Genomic DNA, 23469 nt, shown 5'->3' with positions numbered 1-23469 from the left:
ATTTCCCCTTCCCTGCAGGCCCCAAACCATCTCCAGCCCCAGAGCAGATTCCAGATGGGAATGTCCGCTGGCCTGAAGTTCTCCCTGTCCCATCCAGAGCCACCGTGCCCATTCAGAGCACCCATGTCCTGCTCTGCACAGCTGCCACACATGAAGGGTGCCAGGGACCCCATCCCCAGCAAGGCTCAAACTCCAGCCCTGTCCCTGGCTGCAACAGGCTGCAGCTCCCCAAGGCCCTTGTCCCTACACAGCATCTCTGCAATGTGCTTCTGTGGTATTCACACATACTTTTTGAAAAGAAAGAGACATAGTTCTCTCTCCCAGGATTTTTCCTGGGGAAGGTGGTGAGTTACGTCAAAGGTGTGTCCTGACTGTCGGAAAGGGTCATGGGTTTTTCTTTAGTAGTATAGTTTAGTATTAGTATAGTAGGTAATGTAATATAGTAGAGCTTAATAAAGCAATTGTTCAGCCTTCTGAAATCATTGGAGTCATTACACGTTATTCCCCTGGCTGGGAGTCACCTTGAAACTATTCTCTGTCCCTGAACCAAGGCCAGCGCTGGCCCTCAGCAGGATGTGCCCATCCCAAGGGATACAGGGGAGCAGGAGTTTGTTCCCAGGCAGCCACTGAGGGCTAATTGGGCAAACAGAGCTGCCAAGTCAGGAGGAGGAGTGTGGGTCACGTGCCAGCATTTCTAGCAGGCGACATAAGCCCTGTTTTGCCAGGGCCTGAAGCACCAGGTAAATATTCAGACATGTTGGCCTTCCAGGAAGGAAAATCCACCGAGAAGTGGTTCCCGAGAGCTGTCAAAGGCTGTGATTCTTGTTTGCCATTCCGAGGCCTTGGTGAAGGCTACTGCTTCTCTCTTTCCACAGGGACCCTGTGGATCTATCAGAGTTGTGTTGGGGGCCAGGGAAATTGTCCCTACAGTTGTGCCAACATTTCAGGAAGGATGAGTTTCCCCTCTCCTATTGACCACTACATTTCCAGAAACAATTTTCAACAGGGTCTTCAGCACAGCAACATCTTGGACCCGATGGAGCAGTTCCAGAGCAGGCTGCCAAGACACTCCAAGGGCTGGAGCACTTCTGTGACACAGACAGGCCTGGAAAGCTGGGGGTGATCAGTGTTGTCCTGCTTCAGGGCAAATATGGGAGAGAACCTCTGCAGGGGTTCCTCTAGAAAACAGAGTCAATTGGCCTCATCCCCAAGTGGTTTGGGAAAAATACTTCCTTGAAGAAAAGTGGAAAACAATTATTATTTCACAGGCAAAGGATTTACCAGCTGTCTTAGGTTGGACATGAGGGGTATATTCTATTCCTATCTGATGGGGCAGTTATCTTCTCTTAATTGGGCAGTTTTCTTTATCTCTTCCACTAGCCATCCTCCCTCCTGGGAGGTATCTTCTCTTAATGGGCCATTGAGTGTCCCTACATGCCTGATAAAATTCCATCATCCCATTGTGAGAAGCTCCACCCCGAGGGAGGAGCCAAGCTTTCCTACCTGGATATAATCAGAGAGCTGGAGGACCAGAGTCAGCCTTTCCCACTGGATTTCCAGAAGAAGACCAGGCTCAACACCACCACTTCTGGATGTTCAGAGGAAAACTCCACCCTTCTGGAGGATCACTGCTTCAACAGAACCACACCTGTCACTACAGGAGGACTGCAGCCACCGTTTATTGGGACTGCTACCACCACTGTGACCCACAGAGTGTCAGGTGATATTCTCAATCTGTCAGTGTTTTTTCTTTGTACTATTGCATTTATATTTTAATTTTTCTGCTAAAATCTGTTATTCCTATTCCCATATCTTCGCCTCAGAGCCCCATAATTTCAAATTTATAATAATTTGGAGAAAGGGGGTTTACATTTTCCATTTCAAGGGAGGCTCCTTGCCTTACTTAGCAGACACCTGTCTATTCAAATTGAGAGAATGCTCCAGGACACCGAGGCAGTAGTGGAGGAAGTCATGGCCCCTTTACCCCTGTCTCCTGCTCCATCTCCCAGCTCAGCATGGCCCCCAGCTGCAAAACCCCTCTGTTGATGCTATCCTGCCGGGGATGCATTGGGGGGATCTCCTTCTCCTTCCCTCTGATCCGGAGGAAAATCTCATCCTCTCCTTGTCTTTCCTCCCTCAGACAAGGAGCTGATGATGGAGACCAGGGAGGACAAATCCCCACAGCAGAACCTCATCAAAGAGGCTGTTTTGAGTGGCTCCACAGCGGAGAAATCCAACAGAGAGGAAAAGCTCCAGAGGTCCTACAGGAGGAGGGGGACCAAGCCCAGACCAGGGTGCTCTGAGGAGGAAAGACCCACTCTGTGCCAGCGCTTGGAGCTTGTGGTACATGAGCAGCTTCACAATGGGGAGAAGCCCTACAAGTGCTTGGAGTGTGGGAAGAGCTTCAGACAAAGCAGCACCCTGATCCACCACCAGATGATCCACACTGGGGAATGGCCCTACGAGTGTGGGGAGTGTGGGAAGCGCTTCAGATGCAGCTCTGAGCTCATCACCCACCAACGCATCCACGCCAGGGAGAGGCCCTATGAGTGTTCCGAGTGTCTAAAAAGTTTTCACACCACCTCCACCCTCCTCAGGCACCAGCGGATTCACACAAAGGAGAGGCCGTTCCGCTGCCCCGACTGCGGGAAGGGCTTCACCCGCAACACTCACCTCATCATCCACCAGCGCATCCACACTGGGGAGAGGCCCTACGAGTGTCCCCAGTGTGGGAAGAGCTTCACCCAGAGCTCTGCCCTGACCAAACACCAACAGAGGCACCGGTAAGGGAAGCCCTGCAAATGCCCCAACTGCAGAATAGTTTTGTGCACTGCTCCAGCTTCATTCCCCATTGGAGGACCCATGTTGGGCAGACCCTGGTGATCCATATTCCCTGTCATTCATGCTGGGAAGACACCTGCCCCTTTTCCTGCCCCTGCCAATGACATGACGAGGGATCACAGAACATAATGATCTGGCCATGGCTGTCTCATTATCTTCACTTCCAGCTCTGGTCATTGCCAGGGGCAGGAAAGGGACTCTTCCTCTCCCCAGAGGAGAAGGGTGTCCTTTCCAGGAAGGAGGGAATTTGTGGCTGGGAAGAGATAGTCGGTGGTGATGTAGTTTTCCCTGTAGACAGTTTTTCTTATCCCTTCTGTTATCAATGTTGTTGCTGTCCCTGTTGGTTCCTTTTCTGGTTGCTGTTTACAGCAAATTGTTCGCATCCCAGACCGGGATCTTTGTCTTTTGTGCTTTCCATGGGAGTCAAGAGGGCAGCACAGTTTAAGTGGGAGCAGGGAATTGGGATTCCCATTCCTGAACCCCAGCCCATGGAAACCAAGCATCCCAGCTGGTCCCTGCCATGGTTGCCATGGCAACAGCCTTGGGAGTGAGTCCCTAGCTGGAGGCTGTGGGAACCTCTTCACTCTGGTGCCCAGGACAGGACTGGAGGGAACGGCAGCAGCTGAGTCAGGGCAGGCTTAGGTTGGATCTCAGGAAAGGTTTTTCTCCCGGGGCTGCTCAGACACTGCCCAGGCTCCCCAGGGAAGGGTCCAAGCTCCAGGGCTCTCTGAGCTCCAGCAGCATTTGGACAGCACTGCCAGGCCCAGGCTGGCATTGTTGGGGTGTCTGTGCAGGGGCAGATGTTGGACTCAAGGGTCCTGATGGGTCCCTCCCAACTCAGCCAATTCTGTGGACCTGGCATCCCATGACACAGGGAGTGGCACTGCAAATGGTTGCCATGGCAACAGACCCTGGCTCCAAGCCTGAGCTCATGTCCATGGCAACCACTCAAGGCATGGGGTCTCCATGAAGCTGCCAGGGGACTGACCAAAACAACAGGGAGGCTGGTGATGGTTGCCATGAAAACTGACCATAGTAATGGGTTTCTGGTAATGTTTGCCTTCCAAGGAAGGAAGTTGCCACAGGCACTCAGAGGGGTTCCATGGGGACATTCCAAGAGTCTCCAGGCTGTTCAAGAGCTCTATGGAGACCTCCCAGGGCTTTCTGGGGATGGTAAAGAGCCCCATGGGGACATCCCAGGGATCTTGGGCTGCAAAGGCACCAATCTGTCACAGGCACTCACAGGGGCTCCATGGTGACATCCCAGGAGTCCCCACGCTGCCAAAGAGCTGGGAAGTCCCAGACACTCACAGGGATTCCTGTCATGGGGAGAGTGGGAACTTCAGGCAAAAGCTTTGTTTCTTTACTGGAGAAACTCCTGCTGTGTCATCAGGTGAAGAAATGACACCCAGCAGCCACCATAGAACCCCAAAAACCCTGCAGGACCCCTAGACTTGTAAAATTCCTTCTATGATAGGAGACTGAGAGTGGCTGGATCCAATGCCAGCCCCAGACTTTGTCTAGCGTGTAAAAGATTGCACAGGTAGAATTGAACTTTAATGCAATTTTTCCCACAGGGTTAATGATGGAATACCAGAGAGATTTCTAGAAATACAGCTCTGATTGATTCTGATCATGATAAGAGAGAAAGATCTTGATCAGAGTTCTTTCCTCCACAGCAAAGGAGCTCTAACAATTAGAATCCTCTGCTCTAGGAAGCAATTTTGAAGTCACCAGGGCCTTGCTGCAGTTGTTGGAGCCCACTGCAGGCAGAGCCTCCTGCTCCAGCAGGAACTGCCTTTCCTGTGCCATGAGCAGGGCAGGTCCCGCTGCAGGAAAAGCCCCAGGCCAGCCCCAGCACAGGGAAGGCCTTGGGCACAAGGGCAGAGTGCCGTGCTGGGAGCTGTGCCAGGGAGAGCTTGAGGCACCAGAGGCACCTTGGCAGCAGCAGCTGCTTGCAGGGCATGGCCAGAAGCCTCCCTTGGCCACCCAGCCTGGTGGCCACCACTGCAGAGCTGCTGCTTCAGGGCTCCTTTCTGGCTGGGCTCTGAAAAGCCACTTGTGCTCCAGGAGCCTGACTGGGAAGCAATTGGCCTCAGCACCTTGGGGACAAGATATTCATGACAAAATTCTTCATGCCAGCAGAGACAAGGCAGGGGCAGAGCAAAGGGGAGAGCCAGGCCCAGGGCACAGGGCTGCCATGGTGATGGCTGTGAGGTCACTGCCACTGCAGCAGCCTGGCTGCCCTCAGCAGACATTCTGGCCAGAAGCCTTGTGAGCTCACCCAGCACATCAGAGAACCCACACAACAGGAATTCCATCCTTGGGGAGAGGACGGGGTTTCACTTATATCATGCTGTACAGAGCTTCTGCTCCTGGAGAATTCCTGGGATGGGGCATGCACTCCTCTGGAAAAACAGGGTCAATTTTGTTCCACTCTCATCATTGTAAAATATTTTGCTCCTTCTAACAAATGTAAATCCAGCCTGGTTGACTTTAGACCTATTGACCCTTGTTCTGCCACTGTAAGATTTGGGCGAAAATACCTTTGGTCATTATTTTCCCACTTTCACAGACCTTTGGAGAGTACTCAAATGTCTCCCCCAAGATGGGGTTTGGTGGCCTCATCACGTAACCAGCAGGTAGAGGCTGCAGGTTCTGGGCTCAGTTGTGTGGAGATTGAGGACAGAACAGGAGTAACCTGGGAGGGGCTGAAGGGCGGTATTCAGGGAGGCTGGAGCTTTTCTTCCTAGAGGATATAAGCATGAGAAGGAAAATATGCTGCCAAGGGCAGCTGTGGAGGCCCAGACTGGGCACCAGCAGGAAGGAATTTCCCTGCCAGGGCCAGGCTGTGGTGCAACACGTCCCCCAGCAGGAGCCTGGAGCAGCCCAAGGCTTTGTGTGGCCAGGCAGAGGCAGGCAGGAGGCAGAGCTGTCAGCAAAGGAAGGGGCCAGCCAGGTGGGGCAGCCGGGGGATGACGACAGCCTGCAGGGACAGAGGTGCAGGGCAAGGACACCGTAGGACAGCCTGGGCTGCACAGGGCACAGGGATGGGCAGCAGCTGCAAGGCCCTGACAGAGCCAGCTTGTGCAGCACTTGGGCCATGGCTGCTGGCCCTAGGCCTGAGGCCAGCAGGGGACAAGTGACCCTACAGGCCTGGGGCCTCATTGCCTCCTTGTCCCTGCTCAGCAGCCTGGCAGGGGCCACCCCATGGTCCTGCCCTTGGCATTGCACATCCCCACATGCCAGTGCCCATCTTGGGAAGAGCCCTGAGCAAGGAGGGAGGGACAGGATCTGCCTGGCAAGGGGCCTGGGGCTCAGGCCTTGGCCCTTTGCATTCTTGAAACACATCCAGGTTTGCTCAGCACCAGAGACACCTTTCCCTGGCTTGTTCCCACCTGTCAACACTGATTCCAGGGTTCTGCTCTACCTGCAACCTGAGGACATTTTCTCAGTCATATCCCTCACAGGGATCTCTTTAAAGCACAAGAAACTTCAGTGTTTCTATCTGACTTTGAGTTCTTGAGGAGGTTTTGAGCACGCTCTGAGGGACTGATGAGTCAGATGCAAAGAGCACCAAAGCCCCAGAGGGTCATTCATGTCCTTGTGCTGTGTCTGTGCTGCTGACCTGGACCAGGCTCCTGGCCCAGAGGCAGCTCATGGCAAGGGCAGCGCAGCAGAGAGACAGCTCTGGCCAGGAGCAGCTCCTGTGCACAGCCCAGCAGGGCTGGGGCACTGCCAGGGCACCTCAGGGACACCAGCAGGGCACAGACAGAGCTCACAGGGGCTCAGCACTGCCAGGGGCTGTGGGATGTCCCAGAGGGGGCTGTGTCACAGCATCACCTCTGTGGCTGTGTCAGAGAGGCACAGAGCAGCTGTGATGTCAGCAAGGGGCTGTGTGACAGCCCAGAGTGGGTTGTGTGAGGTCACAGGTTGGGCTATGACATTACAGAATTTGTTGCGTGAGGTCATCAAGCTGCTACATCATAGAGCAGGCTGTCATGTCACTGGCTTGGCTGTGACATCACAGGGTGGCTGTATCACATCACAGTGTTGTTGTGTATAATCACTGAGTGGGTTGTTACATCACAAAGCAGACTATGACATCAGAGGGTGGATGTATAACACCACAGAGTTGATTGTGAATCTCAGTGCAGGCTGTGACATCATAGAGTGGGCTGTGAGATCACTGGTTGGTTATGTGACATCATAGAACAGGATGAAATGTCACGTAGTGGTGATGTGACATGATAAGAGTGGGCTGTGACACGGCCCTAGTGCATCCTAGTGCATTGTGACATCACAGAGTGGGTGATGAGGTCACAGACCAGACTCTGCCATCATGGTGGCCTGCTCTGTGACATCACAAACCAGGCTGTGTCACCATAAAATGGAAATGTGACATCACAATATTGACTGTGACATCATAATGTGGCCTGTGACACCACAAGAGGACTGTGTGACATCACAGGGGCTGTGTGACATTACAGGGGCTGTGTGAGGTCACTGGGGAGGTCACTCTGCCCTGTCCCCCCTCACAGTTCCCCCCAGAGCAGTCCAACCCTGCTCGTGCACAGCGGGGTCCCCTGTCCCCCCGGGTCCCCCCACCCCCGGCACCGCAGCCTCCCTCAGAGGATGTTCCACGAGATCGACCCCAGAGCCTGACACAGGGACGGGGGACGGGGCCATGGGGGGTGGGACAGGAAGACAGGGACCCCCGGCAGCGTCCCCGTGTCCCCCAGGGCCAGAGCCTGGGCCAGGGCTCCTTCACCCTGTTACGAACGAGGGCTTGAGAACACTGAAAAAATCCCCAGCAAGGGAGCAGCAAAAAGCAGATTTACTATTAAGGGACAGCAGCACAAAATTCCTTGGCAAGAGTCACTCTGCTCCTGACTGGACACTCAAGGCACACCAAGGAAACAAAGTAACAATGGAACAAAACAGAATCCTGGCAATCAAACCAGAAATTAACTGAGAACTGTCCCTCTGTGTGTGTGTGACACAAGGGAAGTAAGGGCAATGATAAAAGGAATATGGCCTAAAAGCTTAGCAGGGCTCAAACATAAGAGGACTTAGCTTATACCTCAACCTTAACTGATATCTTCAACTTCACAATTTAGCAAAAGAGCAGAGTGTAACAGCATTTAACAGAAATTCAACCAAGTAACTTTGCAATTTAACAGAGGAATAACACATAACAATATTTAACTTCGCTTATAACTTATATTAAAGGTAACAACTTAAAAAAACGACAACTCTTAGCAGTATTTAGTTTGCTTAGATCCTGTAATTTAACCTCACAGTCCTGACTGGCTCAGCTATCCAAGGCACTCAAACCCCTCAGAGAGCAGCATTTCTGCCACATTTCCCCAGCACAGGCACTCCTGTGTGCACACAGACACAAAGAGTCAGTGCAAGGCACCCGTGAGAAATTCCCCTGAGGGCAGGGAATGCTCACTGCTGATGCTTTGGCATCTCCCCAGCAGGTGAAGGGTTGAGCCTGGAGGAGTGGGGGGATCGGCCCAGGCTCTGTGGTTGTTTGGGATCCCCGAGTGCAGCAAACGGGAGAGTTCCCAGCTGGGAGAGGCCCCACTCAGAGGGAGTCGCTGGCCCAGGAGAGCTCCAAGGGCTCCTTTTGGAGCGCTGTTTGCAGGGCCCCACGAGAGGGGCTTCAGTCCCAGCAATGGTTCATCCTGGCCACACTTGGCATCAGCAGCTTTCTTTGGCAGTGTGAGAACAGGGATGTTGTGCCACGGAGGGAACAAAACCAGTTCCCAGGGCTGCTCCTAAAGGAAGCAGGAGCTGTTTGGGCAGCAGCAGTGCCTGGATCAGACAGTGTTTGTGATGAGCTGCAGAGGAGCTGAGCCCAGGGGCTGTTGGCCAAGGCTGAGGCCCAAGGAGCATTTCTCAGCTGGCAGGGCGGCCTGAGAAGGGGAGGGGGGAATGCAGCAGCACAGGGCCATGGAACCAAGGGAGCCTTGTGACACTGTGGGGTCCTGTGAGACCAAGGGTCTCTTGTGACACTGTGGGGCCTGTGAGATAAGGGGACCCTTGTGACACTGTGGGGCCCCATGGAATCATGGAGAGCACTGTGACATTGCTGGGCCTCCTGGAACCAAGGGGACTGTACTGATGCTGTGTGGCTCCATGGAATGTAGGGATCATTGTGTCACTGAGAGGCCCCATAAAACCCAGGGTCCATTGTGACACCATGTGGCCTCATGGAACTTTGGGGTGTCATGGAATATTCCGGCTTCCTGCTGGGCTATTTTTCCCCCGAGCAGGCAGCACGGGGCTGGACAGCTCAGTCCTTTGGAGACGGACTGTCCGAGTACCCAAGCTGCTCTTAGCCGCATGCAAACTTAACAAGCCTAAGGGATATCAGCTCTTAGTGGTTTCTCAGCCTTTTTGTGATTTCAGCTCTTTGCTTGCTAAGGCACCCAGGCTGACCAGTTAGCAGATGTGAGAGAGGAGAAGACTCATCCTGGAGTTCCACAGTGATGGTTTTATTGGGGGGTTGGTGAAGGGTTCTAGCGACAGCTCTTCTGACCAGAATGGGCTAAAGCAGCCCATTACATAGGGCTAGAGAGTGTCAGAAATTGTCCAACAGCAGGCGTTAAGGAGAAGTAACCTATGGGGTTACAGAGAGATAAGCTAGGGTCCGAAAGGTGGAAGAGAGGGGCTTCTGGCTTTTTCACCATGACTTGCCATTTCCTCTCTCTAGGCCTCAGCCCTCCAAGGAGCTTTAGAAAGGCCTGTGCCTGCTACAATGGAACCAAGGGGCCATTGTGACACCACAAAACCCCATGGAGCCAAAGGTCCACTGTGACATTTCAAGGCCTCATGGAACAATGGAGAGACCATTAAGAAACTTCACAGCCTCATGGAACCAAGGGGCCATTGTGACACTGTGGGGCACCATGGAACCAAGGAGAACAATGTGACACTGTGAAGCACCATGGAACCAAGGAGACCAATGTGACACTGGGAAGTCTCATGGAACCAGTGAGACCATTGTGAAACTGTGAGGATCCATGGAATAAGCAAAGTATTATGACACTGTGAGGCCTCATGGAACCAGTGAGGGTCCCCACAGAACCAAGAGGACCATCGTGATACTGTGGGGCCCTGTGAAACCATGAGGCCTTTGTGACACTGCAGGGCTGCATGGAACCAAAGGTCCATTGTGCATTGTGACACTGCAGGGCCTTCTGTCATCAGCGGTGCATTGTGACACTGGGCAAGCAAAGGAGACCATTGTGACACTGCAGGGCTGCATGGAACCAAAGCTCCAGGATGACACAGAGGAGGCCTCCTGTCATTCATGGTCCATTGTGACACTGTGGAGCCAAAGGAGACCATTGTGACACTGCCAACCACCAGGGTCCAAAGGTCCATTGTGACACTGCAAGGCCTCATGGAATCATTGGTACCATTATGACACTGAGGGGCCTGATGTCATCAGTGGTCCATTGTGACACTAGGGAACCATGGAGAGTATTGTAACACTGTGGGGCCTTCTGGAACCTAGGGGCCATTGTGACATTGTGGGACCCCATTGAACCAGGGCTCCATTGTGACACTGCAGGTCTTCTTGGAATCAATGGACCATTGTGATACTGCTGGACCCCATGGAAACAAGTCACCATTATGGCACTGTGGGGCCCCATGAATCCAAGGCAACATTGTGGTACTGTGGGGCCCCAAAAAACCAAGGGAACACAGAACAGGTCTGGCTGGTTTGGCCTCCCAGGGGCCACCTGACTGGTCTGACACACCTGGACATGTTGATGGTATCTTCTCATCTGCAGCTGAAACACTGGGGCTCTGTATATTCTTTCCTATGGAAAAGAACTCTCCTCCTCCTCCAAACACCCATGGCCAGCATTGGGATTTCACATACAAAATTCCTTATATCCAGAGATTGTTCCCATAGGAATATTGCCAGGACAAGTCTGGCTGGCAATGGTTTCACAAGGGTCACCTCTCATCTGTTCCCCAAAACTCTGGGGAAGGCTCCATGCTCTCCTTCTTATGGGAAAGAACTGTCCTGCTTCTCCAGGTGCCCATGGCCAAAGCTGGAAGTCCACCTCCAAAATTCCTTTAATTCAAAGACTGCTCCCAGGCAAAATCTTACATTCCTGACAAGTCTGGCTGGCCTTGGCCTAGTGAGGCTCTTCAAACACTGGGGCTCTTTGCTTTCCTTCCTATGGAAAAGAATTGTCCTTCTTGGCCAGGTGTCCATGGCCAGAATTCAGATTTACACCTCCAAGATTCCCTACTATGTGAGACAGGAGGAGATTGTTGGCACAAAACATTTTTTGTGTGGGGGAGGAAGGGGCAGGTCTAGCACTGCCCTGCCCTGGAAACCCCAATGCCCCCAGAGCCTCTATCCCAGCCCAGCAGTGTCTGCCAGTCCCTGGCACAGCACAGGCAATGCTCCACAGCCACCTCTGGAGCCCCCAGCCCAGCTCCTGAGGGACCAAATGAGCCCAAGCCCCACCTGGGGGAAGGGCCCAGGAAGACCAAGGGGTATTTATGGCCAATCAAAAGGCAAGCACACATCTTAACCTTGCATCCTCTTGGAATTTCCATCTGAACAGCACTGGAATCCAGGAGGTGGTAGCTGTGTGTGTGCTTCTCTGAATCTTTTTTGTCTTTCTCTCTTTCTGTGTCTTCTGTTTCTGTACTCTTGCAAATTTTGATTAATATTAAATTGAAGAGATTTAGAGTTTGTGAAGTTGAATGGGCCAAGTCAATGTATTGAGAAGTGTTTTTTGTTGATTGAATGTCTGTCATAGTTTGGCAAAAGAATTTTAAAAAGTAATACAAAACTTTGTGTAATTTACAATCTGTTAAACCACTAAGATACTGAACACGCCTCTGTGAAACACATATGTTAAAGATGAAAACACCCAGGAACCTCCTCTTTCTTTTCCACTCAACAAAGAAGCAACGGGCACCAGCCCTGGCCCCCATCTCAACCAAAGCAAAGCAAAGCAAAGCAAAGCAAAGCAAAGCAAAGCAAACCAAACCAAACCAAACCAAACCAAAACAAACCAAGCAGGCCTGCCTTGGCCGAGCCCCTTCCCAGCTCTCCAGTCTGTCCCCTCCCCAATGGCCCCATTCTGACCAAACCAAACCCCAACAACTCCCAAACTGGAAAACAAAAGAGGCTACAAAACCCTAACCAGATTACAGCTAGCCACCGCTATTAAAATCTTTCCATCAAGTCCCACCCCAGCCCCCCCAAACACAACTAAAACTAAGAATTCCTACAATGTACAACCCACACAAAATAATGTTACAACTAAAATTAAACAGAAAAAAACCCAAAACCAACCATAAAACCAATCCTAACACAACCCAACTACAAGTTCCACCACAAGTTACTGGCAGATCAGGTGTTAATCCTTTCAATACTTCATTCCTCCCTCAAGTAAAAGAGAAACGAATACAAGCATATTAAAAAACAACATAAAACCATCAAAGTCAGTAAATTAAAAAAGAAGAAAAAATATCTTAATCTTAAAATCCTCTTATAGACTATAAAGAAAAACTATTTTACTTTATAGCACATAAAACTATAAAAAAATTGAAATATTCAAATTAATATCAAACAAAAACCTCCATACTAAAATAAATAAATGTTAAAATACCTGTAATTTAATTAAAAGTTTTAACCGGAAAAAAAAAGTAATCCAGTATCCTCAGTAGAAGATCTCTATTCCCAGAGATAAAAATAATTTTAAAAGTAAATAATAAAAACTTCCACCTTTCAAGAACTCATCTTTAAAGCGATACCCCATAAATTGACGTGGCCCATCAATGAGCTGTAAAAAAGCTTGTAGCAATAAAAACAACTTCACAATAACAAAGTTCCCCAGACAAATGTTATCCATGACAAAATTAAATACCAAAAAAGCCCCCTATTTTTTTCGTCTTGTAAAAAAAAATCTCCACAACCTTAACAAGAAAAGCTTCTCCCTCAAAGTAATCTAAAAAAAGGACTATTCTAGAAATAGTAAATGAACTAGAAATTGTAAGTTTAGTTTCTTTACATTGTCAGTAAAAAGAAAAAGTTGTAAAGGAAAGAAAGGGTTCTAAAGAGTTTAATTCTTACTGCCTTATTTTCTTCTATTTACATTTTTTAAAAGTAATTTCATAATTTACTGTATACCCTTCAAAAATTTTAAGCCTACTTTAGCTTTTTCGCAATCCTATCTCACAACAAAATAAATACATTAATAATTAACTGACACTAAACCCCACCACATTCATCAATCCATTAATAAAGAAATCTCAAGATTAGAAAAATCTTAAATCAACAAACCAAAACCAATACAATGTCATAATAAACATTTTGCCAAAGTGTTTTTGATTTTCTAAAGCTCCCAGTAAAGGCTGTTTTGTTCTGTTGAGCTCCTGAGAATCTCTTGTAGTTATTTCTCCAGTACGTCCAAAGAGTACACAAACAATTGTAATTCCTGTTAAATGCCTCCTTGTGAGAGTTTTTTAGTAGATGGCAGCAGGGCATGTCCGTCCTGCTTGGCACAGCCCAGGCAGGGCTATCCCAGCCACATTCCACACTCCTTTTCCCAGCTGGAGTTGCTGGTGCCTCTGAGTTGTGCTGCTCCAGCCCCAGGGACGCTCTCCTTGTCTGCCCATTCCCCCACGGGCTCTGGGCAGGGATGGCCTCAGTAGGGGCTGCTGACATCCTCAGCAACTTGGAGGCTGCTGCTGAATTTCACTGCTCCAGAGGTTTGCTCAGCCTTCAGCTCTTCAGTTCAGGAATTTAGTGTCCCAGGGCTCATTGACATTCAGAACGCCTTAACAAGCCAAGCCCCAGGGCACAGAGCAGACTCCTCTCTGGGGCACTTGCCTGTTTTCAATGCCTGGCACAGGCGCTGGCCCTGCCCCACAAGGCCTGGCCTGAGTCCTGCCCCTGCACACTCAGCCAGGCTGAGATGGACACTGATGGTGTCTGTGCCAGGCTCTCTGAGCCCAGCCCAGCTCCCTGCCAGCTCTGCCAGCTGCCCTGAGCTCTGGGCAGCACCAAGGGCCTCTGGCCAGCCCAGCCCAGCCACCTCTGGCCCCACAGCTCTGCTCAGGCCAGGCTGCTCTGGGCACTGGCCCCACGGCCTCAGCCCCTGGCAAGGGCACAGCAGCAGCTGCAGCTGCCACAGGACTCAGCCCCAGCCATGGGGGAAGGGGCTTGGCCAAGGCACAAGGAGGCTCCCTGGGTGCCCTGCTCCCCTCTGGCTGAGGTGCTGAGAGCTCTGCAGCCCCTGCTGCCATCCCATCTGCCCAGGGCAGCACAAGGGCCCCGGCCTTGGGGCCCTCCAGAGCTGCTCCTGCTCCAGGCTGAGGACCCATCCCAAAGCTGGGGCAGCCACAGAGCTGTGCCCATTCCTGTTCATTGCTGGTCTGATGGGGATGGATCCTCAGCCAGTTGGAGGTTGATGATAAATTTTACTGCTCCAGAGGCCTCTTCTTTTCTGAGGTCTTCATTTGAGGAAATCTGTGGGAAAAGTGCATAAATATTCGTTCAAAACATCTGAACAAGAAAAGCCCCTGGGAAGAATGTAACTTTTCCATTATTTTGTGGTTAATTAGACAGATTTCAGAAGTGTCTTCAAAATGAATATATTGTATATAAAACAATGCAGAGAAATGTTTTTTGTCTTCATTAGTTTTCCTGTTTATAGATTGATATCAGCAATCCCCAGTTGATAATGATCCCCTGCACCTTCCAATGCAGTCTGGATATGAAAATTAAGACTCTTCATGGCTGACAATCAATAACACTTTGTCCCCACTGTGTCCCCACCATTTCCCACATCCAACCCCTGGCACTCCTATGGATCAGGAATGGTGTGGCCAGCAGGAGCAGGGCAGTGATTCTTCCCCTGTGCTCGGCACTGGTTGAGCAACACCTCAAGTGCCGGGTCTAGTTCTGGGCCCCCCAATTTAGGAAGCACATGGAGGGGCTGGAGCATGTCCAGAGAAGGCCAACAAGGCTGGGGAGGGGTCTGGAGCACAAATCCTGTGAGGAGGGGCTGGGAGAGCTGGGGTTGTTTATCCTGGAGAAGAAGAGGCTCAGGAGAGACCTCATCACTCTCTACAACTCCCTGACAGGAGGGTGCAGCCAGGTTAGGGTCAGACTCTTTACCCAGGGAACTGGACAGGACAAGAGGACACAGCCTTCAACTGCACCAGGGGACATTTAGGCTGGACATTAGGAAATACTCTTCACACAAAGGGTGATTGGGCATTGGAATAGGCTGCTCAGGGAGGTGGGTGAGTCACCATCCCTGGAAGTGTTTAAGGAAAGACTGGATGTGGCACTCAGTGCCATGGTCAGGGTGACAAGGTGGTGTTGGGTCCCAGGTTGGATTTGATGCTCTCCAAGGTCTTTTCCAGCCTCATTGATTCTCTGATGATTGTGACACTGCAGCGCCCTGGGGAAGCAAGGGGTCATTGTGACACTGCAGGGCCTGGTGGCACTAAGAGGACCATGGTGACACTGTGTACAACATGGCAGAAGAGAGCCAAGGGGCCATGGTGACACTATGGGGCTGAATGGAAGCAAGGAGTCCATTGTGACAGTCTGGGTCCTGGTGGGACCACAGAGGCCATTGTGACACTGAGGGGCCTTGTTGAACCAAGGGGCCATTGTGCCACTGTGGAACCAAGAAAACCCGTGGGAGAGCCTGGGGACAATCGTATCAAGGGGCCATTGCAAGGACTTGGGAACTGAGGGAACAATTTTGACACTGTGGTGCCCTGGAACCCCAATCCCCCCAGAGCAGTGTCTGCCAGTCTCTGGCACAGCACACTCCACAGCCACCTCTGGAGCCCCCAGCCCAGCTCCTCAGTGACCAAATGACCCCAGGTCCAACCTGGGGTAAGGGGCCCTGAGCACCAAGGGTTATTTGAGGCTGACCATAAGGCAAGCACACATCTTGACCCTGCGTCCTCTTGGAATTTCTATCTGAACACCACTGGATTCCAGGAGTTGGTAGTTGTGTGTATGCCTCTCTAAATCATTCTTGTCTTTCCTTCTGTGTCTTCTATTTCTGTCCTCTTGCAATTTTCGATTAACTTAAAATAGACAGAATTAGAGTTTGTGAAGTGGAATGGGCAAGGTTAATGCTTTTAGAAGCGGTTTTTGTTGATTGAATGTCATATAAAACCCTTTGCCAAAGTTTCTCTGGATTTCTAAAGTTGCCAGTAAAGGCTGTTTTGTTGCTTTTATCTCCTGAGAATCTCTTGATTGTATTTCTCCAGTGTGTACAACTCAGAGTACACAAAAAATATTAATTCTTTTTAGATGTCTCCTTGAGAGAATTGTTTGGGACATGACAGTAACGGCTTGTCTGTCCTGCTTGGCACAGCCCAGGCAGGGCTTTCCCAGCCACATTCCACACTCCATTTCCCAGCTGGAGCCGCTGGTGCCTCTGAGTTGTGCTGCCCCAGCCCCAGGGACGTTCTCCTTGTCTGCACATTCCCCCACAGGCTCTGGGCAGGGATGGCCTCAGTGGGGGCTGCTGACATCCTCAGCAAATGTGGTGTCCCATGGAACAAAGGGTCCCTGGTGACACTGCAGGATCTTGTGTCACCAGGGCTCCACTGTGACACTGCAGCACCAAGGAATTCATTGTGGCACTCTGAGGCCTCATGGAGCCAAGAGGCCACTGTGACCCTGCAGGGCCTTGTGGAACCATGCAGAGCATTGTGACAGAGCAGGACCTGGTGTCATGATGGCGCCATTGTGACACTGAGGGGCCCCAAGGAACCAAGGAGCCAGTGCTATTCCCCAGGGACTCCTGGAATGAAGGAAACATGTTTGACACCATGGTGGGACCAAGAGGCCATTGTGACACTGTGGAATCAAGGAGAGCATCGCTGCACTGCCAGACCTCATGGAACCAAGGATCCATTGTGACCCTGCAGGGCATTGGGGGACCAAGAATCCATTGGGACACAGCGGGGACCAAGGATCCAAGGGACTCTGTGACACCAAGGGGTCCCGTGGAACCAAAGGGACATTGTGACACTGGGAGGCCTCATAGAATCATGGAGACCATAGTGACACTCTGGAGCCTGATGGAACCACATTGACACCAAGCTGACTGGGAGTGTTGATCTGCTGGAGGGTAGGAGGGCTCTGCTCTGGACAGGCTGGATCCAGGGCCCAAATCCAACAAGGTCAGGTTGAAAAATTCCAAGTGCCAGGTCCTGCACTTTGGCCACAACAAGCCCTGTAGCACTACAGGCTGGTGACAGAGTGGCTGGACAGCAGCCAGGCAGAAAGGGACCTGCAGGGACTGATGGACAGCAGGCTGGACATGAGGCAGCAGTGTGCCCAGGTGGCCAAGAAGGCCAATGGATCAGGAATGGTGCGGCCAGCAGGAGCAGGGCAGTGATTCTTCCCCTGTGCTCAGAACTGCTTGGGCAGCACCTGGAGTATTGTTTGCAGTTCTGAGGCCTCCAACTTAGGAAGGACAGGGAGGGGCTGGAGCATGTCCAGAGAAGGGCAACAAGGCTGGTGAGGGGTCTGGAACACAAGTGCTGTAAGGAGTAGCTGAGGGGGCTGGGGTTGTTTATCTTGGAGAAGAGGAGGCTCAGGGGAGAAAAGGTGGTGTCAGGGCAAAGGTTAGACTTGATGATCTCCAAGGTCTTTTCCAACCTTGCTGATTCTGGGATTCTCTGAAATCACCCTTGGAGCAGTTGCAGGATGAGCCCTGGGCTTCCTCTTCAGAAGCTCCAGCAGCCCAGGTCCCTCAGCTTCTCCTGCCAGCCCCAAAGCCCATCCTGTCAGTCCTGCAGAGCCTCTGCAGCTCCTCCTCATTGCCCAGAACCGGGAGTCCCACAGCCAGACACAGCAGCCCAGATGTGTCCCCCTGCCTGTGGTTCCTGTGGCAAGAAAGCAGCACAAGGCACTGCAGGAGCCTGCAGACAATTCCTGCAGCATTGTAGGATGATCCTGCTGCCCAAGGGACGTTCCCATGGGGCCAAGTAAGGAACTGCAATGGGGAGTGGGGCCAGAGAGAAAAGGGCAAACAGCGATGGGCTGTTTGCAGGGAAAGGAAAAGGGGTGGGCAATAGGAAGAAATTTCTACCAGGGAAGAGTGAAGAAATCAAACGTGAAGCAAAGGAAATGCTCAGGGCAGTTTGGGAGTAGCTGCCAGGCAGCTCTGGATCTGAGCAATAGCGTCTGCAGTGGGACAGGAAAGTCCCAGCTGATGGGAACAAACTTTCTGGCTAAGTGCAGAAGCCAGGACAAAGCTGAGTGGTTTCCCTGCTGTCCCCCAGCCCTTCCTGGCTGCAGGGGCTGATGGCATTTGTACTCCCTCAGGCTCATGTCCCCAAACCAACAGCATGGGGGTGCTCCCCCTGCTCTGTGCAATGCAAACAGGGGCTCCTAAACCAGTGCTGCCATGTCTGTACCTGAAAGGATGGGGCACCTGTGTGAGCTGGGGGTGAGGCCAGGGCTGTAGAGGGGGGATGTTGTTGGCAGCTCCATGAGGACACTCTGGGACGCTGCCCTGGGCTGTCCAGTGCACTGGGGATGGATCAGCCCCTGCTCTGCTGCTCCTTCCCATCTTCCCCAGGGCCCTTGCAGAGCACCAGCCATGCTGTTTGCCCCCAGCCTGTCCATGGCCAGCCTGAGGCTGCTCACAGGGGTTTTCTGTGCTCAGCATTGGCCTGGGCGTGTTCTTGAGAGAGCCTGGGCAAGGAGCCTGGAGCCCCCAGGCCGTGACCTGAGGCGTCAGCGCTGCCCCAGCAGTGTCCATGGCCTGTCCCTGCTGCAGCCCCGGCACTGCCACCACCAGGACTGTGCCCGGCCCCGAGAGCACTCAGGCCCTACAGCAACACCAGGGCCACCAGGGCAGTGCGGCAGGGCCACGGGGGCAGCACTGGATACACAAAGTGCTGCTGCTGTTGGGCACAGCTGCTGTCCCAGCACTGATCTGCCCCCAGTTCTGCACACAGACATTGCTGCTGCAGCTCCAGAGAAGGCAAGAAAAGGGCATCTCTGCAGAAAACTTTGCTGGGAGATCCTTTAGTTCCTTTAAAGCCACCAAGAGTTCAGCCCCTCATTGACACAGTCTGTGGCCACAGGGAAGGTGAAACAAAATGTGAAATGGCACAAACAATGACATTTCTTTGTGGACAATATGAAAATACAAAAATAAAGGAAAAGAACCTCCAAAATGAAACCAACAAGAAGTATCAAAGATGAACTTTATTAAAAGGGATTTGCAGAAAATGGCCAGCAGTTCACTGGTCCTGAAATCTTCTAGTCATCAGTCTCCACATTGCAGCTTTGAGTTCCTGGGTCCTCAGGCTGTAGATGAGAGGGTTCAGGGCTGAAGGCACCACTGAGTACAGAACTGACAGGGCCAGGTCCAGGGATGGGGAGGAGATGGAGGGGGGCTTCAGGTAGGTAAATGTGCCAGTGCTGATGAATAGGGAGACAACAGCCAGGTGAGGGAGGCAGGTGGAAAAGGCTTTGTGCCGTCCCTGCTCAGAGGGGATCCTCAGCACAGCCCTGAAGATCTGCACATAGGAGAAAACAATGAACACAAAACAGCCAAGTGATAAACAGATAGTGACAGCAAGAAGTCCAAGTTCCCTGAGGTAGGATTTGGAGCAGGAGAGCTTGAGGATCGGGGGGATTTCACAGAAGAACTGGCCCAGGGCATTGCCCTGACACAAGGGCAGGGAAAATGTATTGACTGTGTGCATGAGAGCATTGAGAAAGCCACTGGCCCAGGCAGCTGCTGCCATGTGGGCACAAGCTCTGCTGCCCAGGAGGGTCCCATAGTGCAGGGGTTTGCAGATGGATACGTAGCGGTCATAGCACATGATGGTCAGGAGGGAAAGCTCTGCTGTGATGAAGAATACAAAGAAAAAGAGCTGAGCAGCACATCCTTTGTAGGAGATGGTCCTGGTGTCCCAGAGGGAATTGTGCATGGCTTTGGGCACAGTGGTGCAGATGGAGCCCAGGTCAGTGAGGGCCAGGTTGAGCAGGAAGAAGTACATGGGTGTGTGCAGGTGGTGGCTGCAGGCTACGGTGCCGATGATGAGGCCGTTGCCCAGGAGGGCAGCCAGGGAGATGCCCAGCAAGAGGCAGAAGTGCAGGAGCTGCAGCTGCCGTGTGTCTGCCAATGCCAGCAGGAGGAAGTGGCTGATGGAGCTACTGTTGGACATTTGTGGTGCCTTGGCATGGGGATCTGTAAAAAAAGTAATCATGGAATACTGGGGTTTCAAGAGGACTTTAAATATGCCTGCACAGTTTGGGGGCACTTTCTCCTCACTGCCTGCCCAGGGCTTTGCTGCCTGGAGCTGCCCCTGCCAGCAGCTGCTTCCCTATGCCCAGGGCTGGGCCCTGCCAGTGCAGCCAGAGCGCAGCCCAGCCCTGGGGGCTCAGCTCTACCTTGCAGACTCCTAGCTCCGCATAGCTCAGGCACTGCCCAGGGGCAGCTCTGGCTTTGCAGGCTCTGATGCCAATGAGGAGTCTGGAAAAGTGGCAGTGATGCTGCCTTTGAGGGGCCTTGAGCTGATTTCTGACACAGCCGGTTTAATTCAGATCTGAAAGAAAACTTTTTTCTTTTTCTCAACCTGAACTAGGAGACAAAGGGTGCAATTTCCCATCTCCGCCACACAGACCTGTAGATTAAAAAACCAGGATTTTCCCTTTTATCCGGCCCCTGCCTTGCTCTGCTCCCTGTATAATCTACTTGGAATTGTTCTGGAATCAAATGTCATGCTGGGAACAGTCCTGAACAATGCAGCATCCTCACCACACAAGAACATTTCCAAGCCTTACCAGCTGTCTCCTTCCACCCAGATCTTGTCCCCCAGTGCTGTGAGCAGCTGCCAGGGCTGGCTGAGAGCTGTCCCTGGCAGGCAGCAGAGTCCCTACCCCAGCAATGCACCCTGAGCTGCAGGACCCTGCTCTGCAGGACAGCCCTGGGCACCCCTGGCTGCTCTGCACAAGAGAGAATCAGAGAATGTACTCACAGGGTCTGCAGGCATTGGGATATTCCAGCTTTAGGAGATCACTGCAGGAGTTGCAGCTGCATTGTCCTGCATCCAGAGGTTTCTGCATCTGAGGCTGGCAGTGATTGTGCCCCAGGCACTTCTCAGCACCTTCCCAGCCCTGACTGATTGAAGCTCTCTGTGCCTCTGTGCTGTGCCCAGGGTGGCTGCAGGCAGTGCCCCAGCCCTGCTAGGCTGGGAGAAGAGCTGCTTATCAAGAGAAATGTGCTTTTGAAGCTCTTCTTGGTTACCAGGAGCTGCCTCTGCCAGGAGCCCAGCCAAGCTCAGCAGCACAGACACAGCACAAGGACTTTAATGAGCCTCTGGGGCTTTGTGCTCAGGCCCTGAAAATCAGTCCCTGAGAGGGAGATGAAGAAACCTCTCCAGAACTCCAAGTCAGAATCCAACTCCAAAGTTTCTTGGACTTTTAATGGGTCCCACTGAGGGCCACGACAGGGAAAGTGTCCCCAGGCCCCAGGCAGAGCAGACAACTGGAGGCACTGATGGCAAGTGGGGACAAAGAGAAGCCAAGTCTTGGTGCCCTGGGGCACAGCAGGCTCTGTGCCACCAAGGGCTGGGAGGAGACACCTTGTCCTGAGACACTGGGGCCTCCTGGCACAGCCCCAGCCAGGCTGGGCACTGTCAGCCCCTTGTCCTGCCCTCAGCATCCCCCCCTAGCCCACATCCCAGTGGCCTCAAGGATGTGCTGGAAGGAGTCCCTGGGGAGCCTTGGTCAGGAATGGCCCTGGGGGCTCCTTAATGCTGCCAGGCATCTGGTCAGGTTTTTCAAAGGGCTTTGGGTTTGGCTTTTGCCTTGAAGTCTCTGAGAGGTTTGTGCAATCATGGTCTCCAATTATCTGCTGCAATTAGTCCCTGGAGATGCTTTGTCAGTAGCAACACTCAGTGGGGCTCATTAATGCTTTAAGGTACTTCAGTTCTTTTAAGGTACTTGGTGTTTCCCTTTTGTTACAGACTCTGGGAGAGGTTTGTGCAGTCATGGCCCCAATTATCTGCCTTAATGAGTCCCTTGAGAGGCTTTGTACTGACACTCAGTGGGGCTCATTAATACTTTGAGATATTCAAGCTTTTTAAGGTACTTTGGTTTTTCCTTTCTACTTTGAGTCTCTTAGAAGGTTTTGTGCCATCCTGGCCTCCAATTCTCTCCTGCAAGTAGTCCATGAGGAGCCTGTGTTGGGTATGGACCTCAATGGGACCCATTAATACTTTGACACACTTTGGGGTTTTTCTTTGGCTTTGACTCCTGGAAAGTTTGTGCAATCTCCTCTCAGGCCCTGAGGTTCAATGGCTCAGCTCCAAATGCATGACAGAGCTCATTGGGATCAGGCAATTCTTGACAAACCATGGCTCTGCCTTGATTTCCCTCTGCTCTCATGCAGTTCATCAGGAAGGTTTCTGTAGTGGTTTTGTTTCACCAGTTTGAGATTTCTTGGCAAATGCATCAATTATTGTGGTGGATTCAGTTTTGGCTACTTACCAGTACACTCCCTAGAATATACTTACTCATTTCCTGCTGTGAGATAGGATTAGGAGAAAGGCAAAGTAGGCTTAAAACTTTAAAAGGGTAAAAAGAAAAGTTTATTACCAGTAAGTAAAAGAAAGAGTAATAAGAATCAGAACAAAACTTTCAGAACACTTCTCTCCCTATAAATTTTTCTTTCTTACTCACAATGTAAAGAGACAAAACCTAGATTTTTCAGTCAGTTTACCACGTCTAGAATTGTCTTTCTTCAGTTCACCTAGGGAGAGGAGACTCGTTTGTGTTATGAAGACTTCTCCATAAGAAGACAGTTCTTTTGTGGCTCTCAATTTTCACGAACAGAAGCCACCAGGAAAATCTGCACTTGTGAAGTCCCTCAGATTTTTTCACAGCTTTTCCCACAGTTGTGTTTATGGACTATGTCAGCTTACAGGGTATTAATTTAAAAATGGGCTGTTTAAGAGCAGAGGTTCTCTTCATCTACTTCTGAAATCATTTTCATGTCTAGGAACAGAGATCTTCTCTCCATGAGGGCACAGGGTCTCTTCACTCTTTCCTTTTTCTCTATTCAAACTTCTCATGGGATCAGAGCTACTTAAATATTTGCTTATTTTAACATGGAGGCTTTTGCTGAACAAGTCATCTGCCCACACTTTTCAATGCATTATAGGGGAAAAGAGATTCTGATGTATCAATTACATCCTTCTCCATAGCTTTACAGGGGGATTTCAGCCCTAAGATCAAGGCAACTCCTCACCCCTTCCAGCTGGGACTCAACTTCCCCTTCACTGTCCTTGGTGTCTTCATGGTGCTCCTCTATGTGCCTGTACTTTGTCCTTTTTCCTCACTCGAGGGAGGATGGAAGCACTGAAAGAGTTAATATCTCACCCATGGCCTGCAGATGGTTCCGTAACCCCGACTGGGCTGGGTCCTTGCGGCTGGAGCTGTTTTACAATGGAGGTTTCTGCAGCGGCTGCGCTGGGGCTGTGTCAGGATGGGCCGTGCTGGGGGAGGGCCAGGATCTCAGCAGCCAGGCAAGAACACAGCAGCAGCACGGCCGGGGGCCAATGGCTTCTCCT

At 51.5% G+C, this 23469-nt stretch overlaps 1 pseudogene across 1 annotated transcript; it reads right to left on the bottom strand.

Annotated features, from left to right (window-relative positions):
- Positions 1-19154: 19154 nt before the first annotated feature.
- Positions 19155-20061, bottom strand: LOC311166153 (olfactory receptor 14J1-like; annotated as a pseudogene). The gene has a single exon. The product of its transcript is annotated as an olfactory receptor 14J1-like (transcript).
- Between the last annotated feature and the right edge of the window lie 3408 nt (positions 20062-23469).

Source organism: Fringilla coelebs (assembly GCF_963513975.1).
Source record: "Fringilla coelebs genome assembly, contig: SCAFFOLD_43, whole genome shotgun sequence".
NCBI classification, from domain to species: Eukaryota; Metazoa; Chordata; class Aves; order Passeriformes; family Fringillidae; genus Fringilla; species Fringilla coelebs.
The sequence above is the reverse complement of the archived record's forward strand: the minus strand, read 5'-3'. Positions and strand labels throughout refer to the sequence as shown.